This window comes from Marmota flaviventris, chromosome X (assembly GCF_047511675.1).
Source record: "Marmota flaviventris isolate mMarFla1 chromosome X, mMarFla1.hap1, whole genome shotgun sequence".
In the NCBI taxonomy this organism is placed as follows: Eukaryota; Metazoa; Chordata; class Mammalia; order Rodentia; family Sciuridae; genus Marmota; species Marmota flaviventris.
In genome coordinates this window covers 119,356,612-119,370,568 of record NC_092518.1, presented here as the reverse complement: position 1 = coordinate 119,370,568, position 13,957 = coordinate 119,356,612, and positions in this window count along the sequence as shown.

Here is a 13,957-nt window from a genome sequence, read left to right as displayed (position 1 = left end):
GATTGGAAAAGTTTCAAACACCTTTATTACTTAGTTTCCTTACAACTCAGAGACTCCATGAGCAGCTCAAAATTGAACCAGAACAGTGCACTTCCATGGTCAGAGGAGCTTTTTCACATCTCAACATTTTGTTTTAGTGTTAAGGTGATGATTGCAAGGCATTAAAATGTTAACTGTGCTGGATTCTTCCAAGTTATTATCAGGTTTCCTTTAGCCAAATTTAACAGGGATCTTCTCAAAATGCATTATTGCCTCATTCTTACTTTGGAGAATCTATTTAGAAATCCAGTTGCTGGGATTAAATTTCATCCTTTGTTAGATTTTTTTTTTTAAAAAAAGTCACTTCAGAATTAGTAGCTACTGAAGAGAACTCAAATTATCTGGGGTCAGATGCTATTTACATTTGGCTGCATACAATTACTATTTCTTTGAAAAGTCTATTATAGGGAAGGAGCAAACTATCTTTAAATATCAATAGCTTTTATGTGATAACACTTTGATGAGCTAAGTATGAGTAAGGCAAACTATTCCATTTCTGACAAAATGCAAAGAGTATAAAAACTAAGGCACTGTATACCTAAAATGGATGCCTTTTATGGCCTATGCATATTATGCCTCAATAAATATTTAAGAAACATATGAAGGTATTTGAAAAATGCATTTGATGTTTTCAAAGTTAAAGCAGTTAAAAACATTGTCAGTGTTAGGGACAGTACAGTATTGAGCCAATGTAAAAATACTTTCCCTAAAGTCAGACTGTCCACAGTTACAGCCTGGCTTTTCTATTCCCTAGCTATGTATATGAAGAAGTCATTTAACCTCTCCAGGCCTCAGTTTCCTCATCAGCAAAATAGGGACAAAAAATAGTACTTCCTTCACAGAGCTGTACATGTTAAATAGATTAATCCAAAATTAATTAATGAAAAATACTTTCAAAATAATGGTGCCTGGCACATAGTACATATTCAATACTTGTTAGTTTGTTACCCATGATGACCCTCAGTGTAGAGGCCTAGCAACTGTTGCTAGTTAAACATCATGGGGGAAGTGCATGGTGAAGAAACCTAGTTTCCCTCATGACAGCTAGGAAGTAGAGGGAGAGGGAAAGGCCACAGGGAAGATACATGCTTCCAGGGTACGCCCCCTGTGACCCACATCCTGCAGCCATGCCCCACCTGCCTACAGTTACCACCCAGTCAGTCCATTCAAACTAGGATGGACTGATTATATCTCTCACAATCCAATCATTGCACTTTTGAATACTCCTGCATGAACACAAAATTGTTTGGGGGACACCTTGTATTTAAATATGTTAATCTAGCTTCTAATTAGTTAATGTTGTTATTTATGTTTATGATACTTTTAATTTCTCACTTGGTTGTGTTGTTGTGTTGCTATACTTAATAGCTTTCTTTTTACTGTTTATTCTCCCTTTCTTCCAAAATGATAACCTAGTAGTATTTATGGAGTTCCTACTATGTGGCTGAAGTAGTTTGCTAGAACCACCATAGCATCATACCATAGGCTGGATGGCTTAAATGACAGAAATTATTTTTTTCACAGTTCTGGAGGCTAGAAGTTCAAGATAAATGTGCTAGCAGGTTGGTTTCTGGTGAAGCATCCACTCTTTAGCTTGTAGATGGCTGCTTGCTTGCTGCCTCTACCTCTGCCTATAACATCTCTTGATGTTTCTATGCCTTCATTTTTTTGGTGGTGGTAGGTACCAGGGATTGAATTCAGGGGCACTTGATCACTGAGCCACATGCCCAGCCCTATTTTGTATTTTATTTAGAGACAGGATCTATCTGGGTTGCTTAGCACCTTGCTTTTGCTGAGGCTGGCTTTGAACTCACGATTCTCCTACCTTAGCCTCTCAAGCTGCTGGGATTACAGACATATACCACGGCACCCAGCTTTTCTATGCCTTCTTACAGGGACCCTGTCAGATTAGATTAGAGACCTACCCTACCAGTCTCATTTTAACTTAATCACCATTCTTGTACCATTTCTACAAATATGGTTATGTTCTGAGGTATTAGGAATTGGGACTTAAACATATAAATTTTGGATGGACACATATCAGCCTGTTACAGTACCCAACTCCACACTCTGTAATATGAGGCATATAGAAGTGGCAAGAGATATATTCCTTTTTTTTCTAGTATTGAGGAGGCCTCACACATGCAAGGCAAGTACTCAACCACCAAGCTACATTCCTAGACTTCCCCAAACTTCTTACTTTGAGACAGGGTCTCACTAAGTTGCCCAGGCTGGCCTCAAACATGCAATCCTCCTGCCTTAGATTCCCAAGTCACTGAAATTATAGGTGTGTTCCACTGTGCCCTGCAAGAGACATATTATTTGCCTCAGAGGGCTTATGATTTAGTTGTGCAGATGAGACTGAAACACAACCCAACCATTAAATTTTTAAGCCAGCATATCTTTAAGAACTAAGTTTTGCTGTGGGAGTTCTTCAGAAAAGTGAGTGTGTTGTAAAGGCTTATGTGGACAAGGAAGCTTACCTAGAGGAGAAGGTAGGACTGATCTGGAAAAGAAAGAGGACAAGTGTTATGATTTGGATCTGTCATGTCCCCAAAAGTTCATGTGTTGAGAGCATGGTCCCCAAGGCAGCCAGGTTCAGAGGTGGAGCTTTTAGGTCATGATTGGATCATGAGGACTGTGACCTCATCAGTGGATTAATCCATCAATCCATTATATGGATTAATTCACCGATAGCTTAATGGCCTACTGGGAGGTGGGACCTAATTAGAGGAAGTAGGTCTCTGGGGGTGTGCCCTAAAAGGGTTTATCTTCTTTCCAGTCTTCCTCCTGTCCTTTTCTTCCTGGCTGCTGTTGAGCAGAGTAAGTTTCCTCTGATATGCCCTTTTGCCATGATGATTCTGCCTTGGAGTCAGCCAACCATGGACTGAATCCTCTGAAACTGTGAGTCAAAATAAATCTTGTCTCCTCTTAAGTTGTTCTTGTCAGGTATTTTGGCCACAGAGATGAAGAGCTGACTAACACAAAGAACATTCCATATAGTGACAATTTAAGGACTGAAATTGTTTTTGACCCTGGGACACAGAGAATCTGTCCAGATTGCAGCTGGTGCCTCAATTCTTGATATATACATAGTCCTGCAGTTTTCATGTATAGTGAAGACATAAAAACACACATGTATGTTTAAATGTACGGGAAATATTTTTACATAATATGGAATTAGGTTAGGGGTGTTTCAGTCTCAGAAAAACTAAAAGATTTTATTGAAATACCCAGATCATTCAGAACATTTTGTACATGTTCTCTAACTGCCCTTTTCCCTCAAAATTAATTCTCTAGTGGTCTAGGCCCCCAAACTAAATCTAAAGAATAAGTCCCTAATTTTGGACCATGTAATGATTTCCATCATGATCCTAATCATGCTATGTTTAAAGGGCCTGAACTTCTTTTCACTAGTATCAACACTTTTATTCTTCTCTGTTCGCCTTTCCATTCACTTTTATAAAGACTGAATACAAAATGAGAAATTGCATGAACTGCTGGACCCAAAGAAAGGAATGCTGTGAAATGTGTGGCATCCAACAGAGACATTTCAAAATGCCCATTTAGTGAGTGTTCTGCAGTCTATTGTAGGTATACAGAGGGCAGATTTAGGGGATGGATGGAGAATGTATGAAGTGCTGAATGTGTGAAGGTGAGATAACATCCTCCATACTTTATAAGAGATGGAAGTCACCAGTCGAGTGCCTTCGGGACCCTCAACCCCCATTCAAAGGATGCAGTCTATTCATGAATGTGGGACTGCAGGACAACCCAGCCAGAGATTTTGAAAAAGCCTTACCCACATCTTTGGACAGAGCCTTACCAAACAGGCCTAACATTTCATTTTTACTGTGAATCATTCAGACAGCTTTGGGTACCTGATATTCCTTGGCAACTCAGTAGCAGCCACTTTGGGGTCATGATCTTAATTATAAGTGGCCTCAGTTCAAGGAACACCCCAGCACTTTCTGAAGAATTTATTTTTAAGCTTTTTTTGTAGTTGTAGATGAACAGAATGCCTTTATTTTATTTTTATATGGTGCTGAGGATTGAACCCAGTGCCTCACGCATGCTAGGCAAGCACTCTGCCGCTGAGCTACAGCCCCAGCCCCTGAAGAATATTTTTAATAAGATTCGGAATAAAGATTTATACCAGGCACATCTCTCTGAAAGTAATTGGTGATGGAATAGCCTGTTAGCCATTTTCTCCTGACAAGGCTACTGTCTACCCCTCCTCTTCTAAGCTGACTTGGGGGCTACCTTGGTCATTTCCTACACCTCTGATGCACAGAGCTGAATGAAAACTTAAAGAGTAGCCAATTTGGGAACAGTGGGAGAACCTGCCTAATGGATAAACCTTATGAGAACTCAGGTTAAATTTATTAGAAGAGTATTTGCCTTTTAGCAAATTGAGGCCAAAATTTAGAAATGATCTACTTCAGTACTCTATTTGTGGCTCACACATAATATCTGTATCTCAAGGGAAAAGATAGAGACAGCTGTCACTCTCAGTGGTAGAGAGCTTTTAACATTTTTCAAAACACTCTCACCTCTCACATACTGGAGTTCATTTTATCCTTATAAGAAACCTAAAAATGGGAGTAGAACAAGAAGTATTATCTCCATTTTATAGCTGAGGAAACTTTTCACATGGAACACATGCAAGTATGCACATAGAATGGGTACACATGAAAGGGTTATGATGATGAACTTCTGTAAAATCTGAGAGAATATGGGAGGAGGAGAAAAAGGATAGAAGATAAAAATCAGTATTTTGTTTATGGACAGGGGAAGAGTAATCAATGCCTACTTCCTCATTTAAAAAATTACAAAATGCGTAGACTCACTTTTTGTTCAACACCATATGAGTCTCCAACAGTAGCTAAAGGGGAAAAACAACAACCTGGTCACTTATCTTGAAATAGATCTCATGTTCACAAATACAGTCAAAGCATATAGGCCCCATAGAGCTCTAGATTTCTTATGACATCAGAATTCTTTCCATTCCCCAGAAGGCTGGGGGAAGGATGAGAGGGGGTTGCAAAGAAAAGGGACACATGCTTTAATTAAACTGGTAAATCTTCTTCCTTTGAGAAAAATATGGCTTCTTAATATTTGACTTTGCAACTTCAATATCAGTACAAATGTAAGAGTCAGTTGGGAAGGGTACTGCTTTTAAGGCTGGGGCGGCATATTAGCTACTTCACAGAGGGTAGCTGTTTTATATATATCCTGTTCACAGAAATACAATACAGGCAGTCACCATTTTGCTATAGTCACAGTAAATTTTAGATCAAATACATGGCTGTCTGATATTACCTTTGGCTTCTTCCTGACTTTCATGTTGATATTGGATATCTTGATACCTAAAATAACTTTAAGGGGATTTCCCCCTCAATTCAGTCCTGTAATATTTAAAAAGCTCCAACAGACACAGGTGTGTAATACTCTTTCTTCTGAAACACTTTTCATCCTTACCTCTTAATTATAACTGCATTTGTAAGAAATACTGAGAAAAAAAATCAGCAACAATGGAAGCTAATTTTAACCTGGACAAAAGATAAAAAAAAAAAAATCTTTGAAGATATCCTACAGTGAACCTCAGGACTAAGTCCTAGGGCAATGATTTTACTTATTTTCCAAGACCCTCCCCCCTTCAGTTGCAGGGGCCATGCTGCAAATACAATCCAAAACTAATGCTTTCTAATTTTCATTAGTGATTAATTGAAGCCACAGAATCTGAAGGGTGTGCTACAAATGCACAGAAATCAATTCTAAAGGTTTTGGCATGCTGTTTTCAGCTGGGTGATGGTGAATTCTGCAGATGGTGATTTTTTCCTTAATGATGACATCATCACTTGAAAACTGGTTTGCTAAGGAACAGACATTGCTGGCCACGGGAAGTTGTCTTTCCCTGTAGGAGTCTGAGCACATCTTGGTCATTATGGCTTCCCATTGTTGATCCAATGCTGCAAGGCATTCAGAAAGGATCTCGCTCCAAATGAATTTCGACTTTCTGTTAGGCATACAGACTACCATTTAGATGTTCCTGGGTCTTTCTGATTTCCCACTTGTATTTCTCTCTGGTGTTCTTAATCTATAAATATCTGTGAATGATGGAATATTTTAAATGGCAGCCCCAGTTGGCGGTCAGCAGTTTCCCTATCTCCCTCCCTCCCTTTTTCCCTTCCTCCTTCCTTTCTCCCCTCTTTCCCTCCCTTTTTCCCTCCCTCCCTTCCTCTCTTCCATCTTATGCATTATACATTTAAACTGCTAGCCACAATGCAGAAAAAGAATTCAATGAAAGTACAGCTCTATTTACATCACTCTTGACACCCGACCCTTTTCAAAATACTAGGTACATCTTCATAGAGTTGTAATCACTGGGCACATGATGTTTTGTGTTCTTTTTCCAATTAACATTATTTCATGCAGACATTTCCACACATTGAAACAAACCACCTGCTCAATGTGCTAAGGGCTGTGCAGTGCACCACCGAGTTGATATGATATTCTTGGCTTAGCAATCTCCTTATTGTTGTGCATTTGGGTGATTTCCTATTTCCCCCTACTCTAAATAACTTTACTATAAATATCCTTATAATATTATGTTTTACTTTTTGGATTATTTCCTTGGGATATATATATAGTCTCATAAGTGAAATTTCAAGGTCAACGGTGGGCATGGTTTAAGAGCTGTCATACAGACAGACCTCTGCACCAACTTCAGGAGCTTCTGCCTAAACCGTCTGCCCCTAAGGCTACCCAATGGTTCCTCTTGATTTGAACTGTTTTCATGTTTTTCTTAACAGAAACATTGTTCTTTATGACATTAGAGAAATGTTTTTCCACTATGATTTTTTACTTTCTTCTCTAGAGTTAAAAATACTAATTAGTGAATGCCAGGGAGATGACCAGATCTTTTGAGAAAAAAACACATTAAATACCCATTTGAAAATGCAGGATTTCATTTGCACCCTGTGGCTAGCCAGTGTGAGTCAGCCAATAGCCTATGGTCACCGCACAGGGATGGAGCTCTGTCAGAGCCTCATGTGGGCTTGTCTGGGACTGTTTGATTTCACTTTTCTTTTTTGATGAGAAATAAACTTTTACTCTGTTAAAACTGATTTCTTTGTGTACTCATTCATTCATTCTGCAAACATTTGTTGACTAATCCCCATTTGCTAGGCACTTACACAGCAGCCCCAGGTTTTACATGGCTGGTTAATGGCTAGTGAGGACAAACAGTGGCTGAGCTGTACCTTTGGGCACAGCTGGCCAAGTGCTGGCAAGCATAGCCTTCACCCTGAACAGTGCACCATTTATATCAAATTTTAAAATTGCAGGCACAATTATTTACATGCTGAGCTCCATACCTTTGCAAGGGCTCAAGCTGTCAGCATAATATATCTCATTACAACCAACACCGGGCATGGAAAAGATTACTTTTCAAGGCTGTGAGTGCAAAACATCAATTAGTCATAGGAGAGAACAGTTAGCTGGCATGTATTCGAGATTTTTGCACCTTCAGGGGGGAGGGGAAATGCATTTTTGTAATCTTTTCTAGCTGAATCAAATGAAAAAGGAGACAAAGCCACTCAATTTGCGTTAGTTGATTCTTTAATCAGCCAAATAATTCCATGCCTCTCAATTAAGTGCAGATGCATACAGTGAACAGAGAACACAGACAGCCAGGAAGGTGGCCTTTTCAATATGCCTTCAATATTCACTAGGAGCATTACCACACTTGGGCAGGAGGCTACAGAAATCAATAGAAGCTTTCTCGGGCTTCAGTCCTGAGAGCTGCAGCTGCCCTGGTAAAACTGCCTTTCCTTGTGTCACTTTGGATTTCTTTCCTCGAATAAGAGAAAGGCCAGATTCAACAAACATGGACTGAACCCCCACCAAGTGTGGGGCCCTCGGGTATAGACTCGTGGGGTTGTTCTGTATAAAAAATTTGGTAAGGAGCTCTACCCCAGTGTTCTTACTTGCTCCTGTAGAGGAATGATTAAATTGAGTGGTTTGGATTTTTGAGAAAATCTGGGAAATGTCAAGATGAACTGGGTATTATGCGATGACAATGAATATTAGCTATGAATATGACATTTTGGTGATCTAAGAAAATGTCTCTATCTTTTTTTTTTTTTCATCTTTCAGGATTGAAGCCAGAGCTTTGCACATGCTAGGCAAGGGCTCTATCAGCAAGCTACATCCCCCCACCCTTTTTAAATTTTTAAATTTTGAAATAGAGTCTTGATAAATTGCCAGGTCTGGCCTTGAACTCTCAATCATTTTGTCTCAGCCTTCTGAGTACCTGGAATTACAGGTGTGTGTCACCATGCTCAGCATATCTTTTAAAAAGGTATTTAAAGTACACAGGGGTAAGGTGACATGATTCTAGCATTTACTTTAAGGTAATGCAACGCAGAGCAGGTACAAGGTGAATAGATGAAGCAAGTATGGAAAAACAATAGTTTTTATTCCTAGGTGAAGGGTTAATGGAGCTTCACTACTATTTTCTCTACTTTTGTGTATTTTGCAAATTTTCCTACTAAAAAGAATTAAAAAAAACATTTTTAGGGGCTGTGGTTGTGGCTCAGTGGTAGAGCACAAGTCTTGCACGAGCGCGGGCCTGGGTTTGATCCTTAGCACCACATAAAAATAAATAAATAAAATAAAGATATTGTGTCTATTTACAACTATAAAAATAAATTAAAATTTAAAAAACATTTTTAGTTGTAGATGGACACACTATCTTTATTTTTTTTCATGTGGTGCTGAGAATGGAACCCAGTGCCTCACACATGCTACGCAAGTGCTATACCACTGAGCCACAACCCCAGCCCACTAAAAAGAATTTTAAGACAAGTGGTTTAATATGAACACAAGTGCATTTCTCTTATTAGATTGATAGGAATTTGGAGGCAGCTTCTTTGCATGACTATATCATTGCATTACTGAGCACCACAGCTAAGAAACACAGCTTTACCAGTACAGTAGAGAAAAGGGACCAACGAAAGTGGGGTATGGAGGGAAAGGGGAAATATTTAATATTAGCCAAATTTTATTGTTATGTTGTGTGCATGTCTCACCATTCTGTATAAATATAATGCATCAATAAAGGTATAGTAAGAGGGCTGGGGTTGTAGCTCACTGGCAGAGTGCTTGCCTAGCACATACGGGTCACTGGGTTCCATCCTCAGCACCACATTAAAAAATATATAAAATAAAGGTATTGTGTCCATCTATATCTAAAAAACACTTTTTAAAAGTGTGGAACGAAAAAAAAATATACGCATCTTACTAGAGAAGTACAGGTGAAAAATGTATAAATGAAAGTGTAGCATTTCAGTATTGGTGAGAGAGGATTCAGCAGGAAATAGCAAATTTTGCTAAATAAAGGATAATATTGAGACCAGCTAGAGGCAGAAACAGCTATGGCTGTCTCCTTACCTTTGCCTACAATGGCAGTACCATAGCAACTGTTCAGTCACAGGGTGATTAATCTGAAAGATACCTTTGTTGAACAAATGTATTTGTAAATAAAACATGGTAGTTTTTCAGTTTGGCAAGAAACTGCTGGAAGAGTGAAAAACTTAAAACCCCTCCGGGTGGCAAGAAGTACATTCCTTGGTGGAGCTCTTTATAAAACTTGTTGTTTTTTCTTGGATTTGGGAGAGTGTTTTGTTTTGTTGTTTTTGGTTTCTTTGCCCCTTTCTGTAAAGACAGCACAGCTTCGTTTATTCAGCTGGAGCTCTCTGGAACCTCCAGATGGATTGTTAGGTGAGTTTGCTGGCACCTGAGTAACTAATTCTGTGTCCTGTGGGAGTGTTTTTCTCTGAGATGATCCTTCTCACATCCCACCCCAATACAAGTTCCCCCTCAATTGGGAAAGGTCTCCCCTGCATAAGAGATGGCATCTCTGGACTGGGGTTGTAACTCAGTGGTAGAGTACTTGCCTTGTATTTGCAAGGTCATGTGTTCCATCCCCAGCACCACAATACATAAATACATAAATAAGCCAGCAATAGTGTCTCTGATTGACAAGGATTTGTCATGATTTGTGGGCATCTATAAGATGGGCTTGTATATCTAATACGAAAAAGTCATCATGCTAGGTCTTGTGATTGAGTTGTAAACTACTGTCCACTGGACCTGGATCTATGCTAATCTGACAGGATATTCAGATGAAGTCTCTTCTAAAACTATACTGGAGGGAGAGGGGGACCAACAGATCCTCAAGATTATCCTTGAGACATTAAGGGTCATTTTTAATCACAAACTAAGAAGCTCCTGAATTTGATTCAGAATTTGGAAACTTTAAACATTTTTCTTAGATGCTTTGAAGAATGCCTGTGTCTACATTTAAATTTGAGTATGATCTTCAGGCTTTGAGAAATAATTGTCATCCTGCCAATTGATAAAAATGATTGATCTGGGGCTGGGATTGTGGCTCAACAGTAGAGTGCTTGCTTAGCACATGTGAGGCCCTGGGTTTAATCCTCAGCACCACATTAAAAGAAATAACTAAGATAAAGGTATTGTTTTAAAATACAACTAAAAAATATTAAAAAATAATTGATCTGACATTGACTACAGTAAACAGAGACGTGGTCCAATAGCTGCCTTTGGAGAACAGCCCAAACTGCTGGGACCCAGCCACTTGGGGCACAGAATGGATGCCTTCAAAAAATGTTGGCTCTGATTCCTTATTTTGTAAATTAAACCATATTTCCCTCATCAACTTCTACCATAAAGTTATAGGTTTTCATGAGGATTCTCTGGTTACTAAGATGTAATAGAAATCATACTGGAGAATGTGATAAAATTTTCCTTTTTTTGTTTTTTAAAAATTTATTCTAATTTGTTATATATGACAGCAGAATGCATTTCAATTCATCCTTTTTTAAACCAAAAATTAAAAAGAAGTAAGAAGTCTTTCCAAAATCACATATTTTAAGACAAATGATACTTTTATAGTACATGATTAGAAATACTTCTCTGATTGTGCTCTATATGTGTAATAAGGATTATAATGGATTCCACTGTTGTCGTGTATTTAAAAAAAAAGGAATACTTGTCTGATTACATCTGAAGATGGAGGAGTGGCCTATGTGTTGCTTCAGTTGTTAGATGTATTCCATTGCTCACCTCTCCCTGGATAAATATTTTCTTTGAAAACTCAAAAGCATTTAGCTGCCCCTTCTGTAAAGGGGTTTATCGTATAGGAAATCTCTTAACTGTTTATTTATTTAATCGTCCTGTTCAAGGTTGCCAGTAGTTGCAATGTTTGCTCAATACTCTTTTAAGTTCAGTCTGGGGAAGCCTCTTTAATCTTTCTGCACAGTTGAGGCATCAGATGCTGGCTGAAGGATGATTATCATAATTTGTTACTTCTGTAGGTATATTCTATCCAATGAGTTTTATTTATGTGGGATCCACCTATATTTGTTTTTTTAAATTTTATTTGTTCTTTTTGGTTATACATGACAGAAGAATTTATTTTGATATATTTATACAAGCATGGAATATATCTTATTCTAGTTAGGATCCCAGTCTTAGAATCCACCTATATTTGGAAGTTATCTACAACCATTCTGATGATTAAAGTTTCCTTAGTTTTAAACATTTTTAAAATTTTAATTGAATATAATATCTATACACATTTATGGGATACAGTGTGATATTTCAATATGTATATACAATGTGTAATGATCAAATCAGGATAATTAGCATACTACCACCTCAAACATTTATCATATTTGTTGGGGAGAGAACATTCAAAGTCCTCTCATCTAGTTATTTTAAATATATAATAAATTATTAACTATAATCACCGTACTGTGCTATAGAACACTAGAACTTATACTTCCTTTCTATGTGTAATTTTATATCATCAACCAACCTCTCCCCAGTTACCCTCACAACTACTGTTCCTAGTCTCTGATCCCACTGTTCTACTCTCAACTTCTATGAGGCCAACTTTATTAGCTTCCACATATGAATGAGATCATGAAGTATTTGTCAGTGTGTGTCTTATTTTACTTGGCCCAAAGTCCTCTAGTTCCATCCATGTTGCCACAAGTGACAGGATTTTTTAATGTCTAAATAGAATTCTATGGTGTATAGGTATTTATATACCACATTTCCTTCCTTCTCTCCCTCCTTCATCTGTCTTTGTCTCTGTCTGTCTCTCTGTCTGTCTCTCTGTCTCTCTCTCTCTCTCTGTGTGTGTTTTTCTTTCTCTCTCTTTCACGGTCTTTCTATGTTGCTCATTCTGGGCTGGAACTCCTGGCTCAACCTCCCAAGTAGCTGGGTAGGATTCCAGATGGTTGCCACCATATCCAGCTCACAATTTCTTAAAATTTTATTAATATTACTTCTCATTCTGGTCTCATTTGTGGGGTATCATATTGGTAGTAAGCATGTTCATATGGTTATTTCTGGCTAATAATGGAGTGTAAGTCTTTAGTCACTTTTCCTAGGATAATAAAAAATGATGTTTTAAGTTGTATATCATGAGAAGTAACATATTAAATTCTTTAGGGTTAGTTCTCCAATCTGGAAGTGAAAGATATATATTATATCTCTGTTTAGTGTTTACACTAGCCTTCCTCAAGCTCTGCCCCAAGCTGTATTTTCCTGGAAAATTCTAAGTCAGCTAAAAATAGCTTTAATTGGTTGCTATGTTTTTCAAAAAATTGCAAAAAACTATATTTTAGCTAAAAAGAAAAAAACTAAAACCCTAAGCAGCCTGACATGGTAGTGCACACCTGTAATCCTAATAACTCAGGAAACCAAGGCAGGAGGATGGCAAGTTTAAGGAAAGCCTCAGCAACTGAGCGAGATCCTGTCTAAAATGAAAAATAGAAAGGACTGGTGGTGTGGCTCAGTGGTAGACCACCCCTGGGTTCAATCCCCATACTGGGAAAAAAAAGCCACCTAAACAAACAAAATTAAAATGCAGATACCATTGTAGAACTACTCATTTAATCCAAAGGATGTACTGTTCCGAACAGCTTTGTAGAGACTAATCAGCAATTGTCTGAATCCACTTTCCCATTTTTTTTCATGAAAGTCTGCGATCCAAAAAATTACAAAAGCTTGATCAATGAGAAAAAGAAATCATAATCTAAAAGGAAGAGGAGAAGGAGGAAGAGGAAAAACTCCTCCTCCTCCTCCTCCTCCTCCTCCTTCTTCTTCTTCTTCTTTTTTTTTTTTTTTTTTTTTTTGAATACTGGGGATTGCACCCAGGGGTACTCTACTACTTAGCTGCACACTTTTTATGTTTTGTTTTGAGACAGGGTCTCATTAAGTTGTCCAGGCTGACCTCAAGTTTGTGTCCTCCTGCCTTCTGAGTCTCTGGAGTAGTACGGCTTATCAGTGTGCACCACAGTATCTGCCTTAAAAAATATTCTTAAAGAAATATCCTAGCAATGCAAATGGGATTTATTCATAGGAAACTTCTCTTTCTTACTCAAAGTTGACATTTTTCAGAAAAGTGTGAGTTTTTGTTTTTGTCTTCATTTATGTAATGCTAAGCATTCAGATTAAAATGAAAAAAAATATTTATTCGTTATACAACAACAAATATTTGCAAATATCAGTAGTATTGAATGTTTCAGTCAATTGAGGGTACATAAATCAAACCAATGTTGCATGCACCAATATGCCAAGTATTCAGTAATTATTCAGATTTAATTTCCTCTCAAATTAACATGATATTCATTAATTTAACAGTGTATCTATTGCTGCTTCTAATGAAAACACATATACAAAAAAGTCCTGGCTGCATTTTAAATGAAAACCTGCAGCATATTAGAATCAATCATTGTGTCTAATGTTGATAAATTCATTTGTTTTTCTTTTACTTCAAAAATTTTATTCTACTTATAACAAGGTCTTTCTCTGTGAG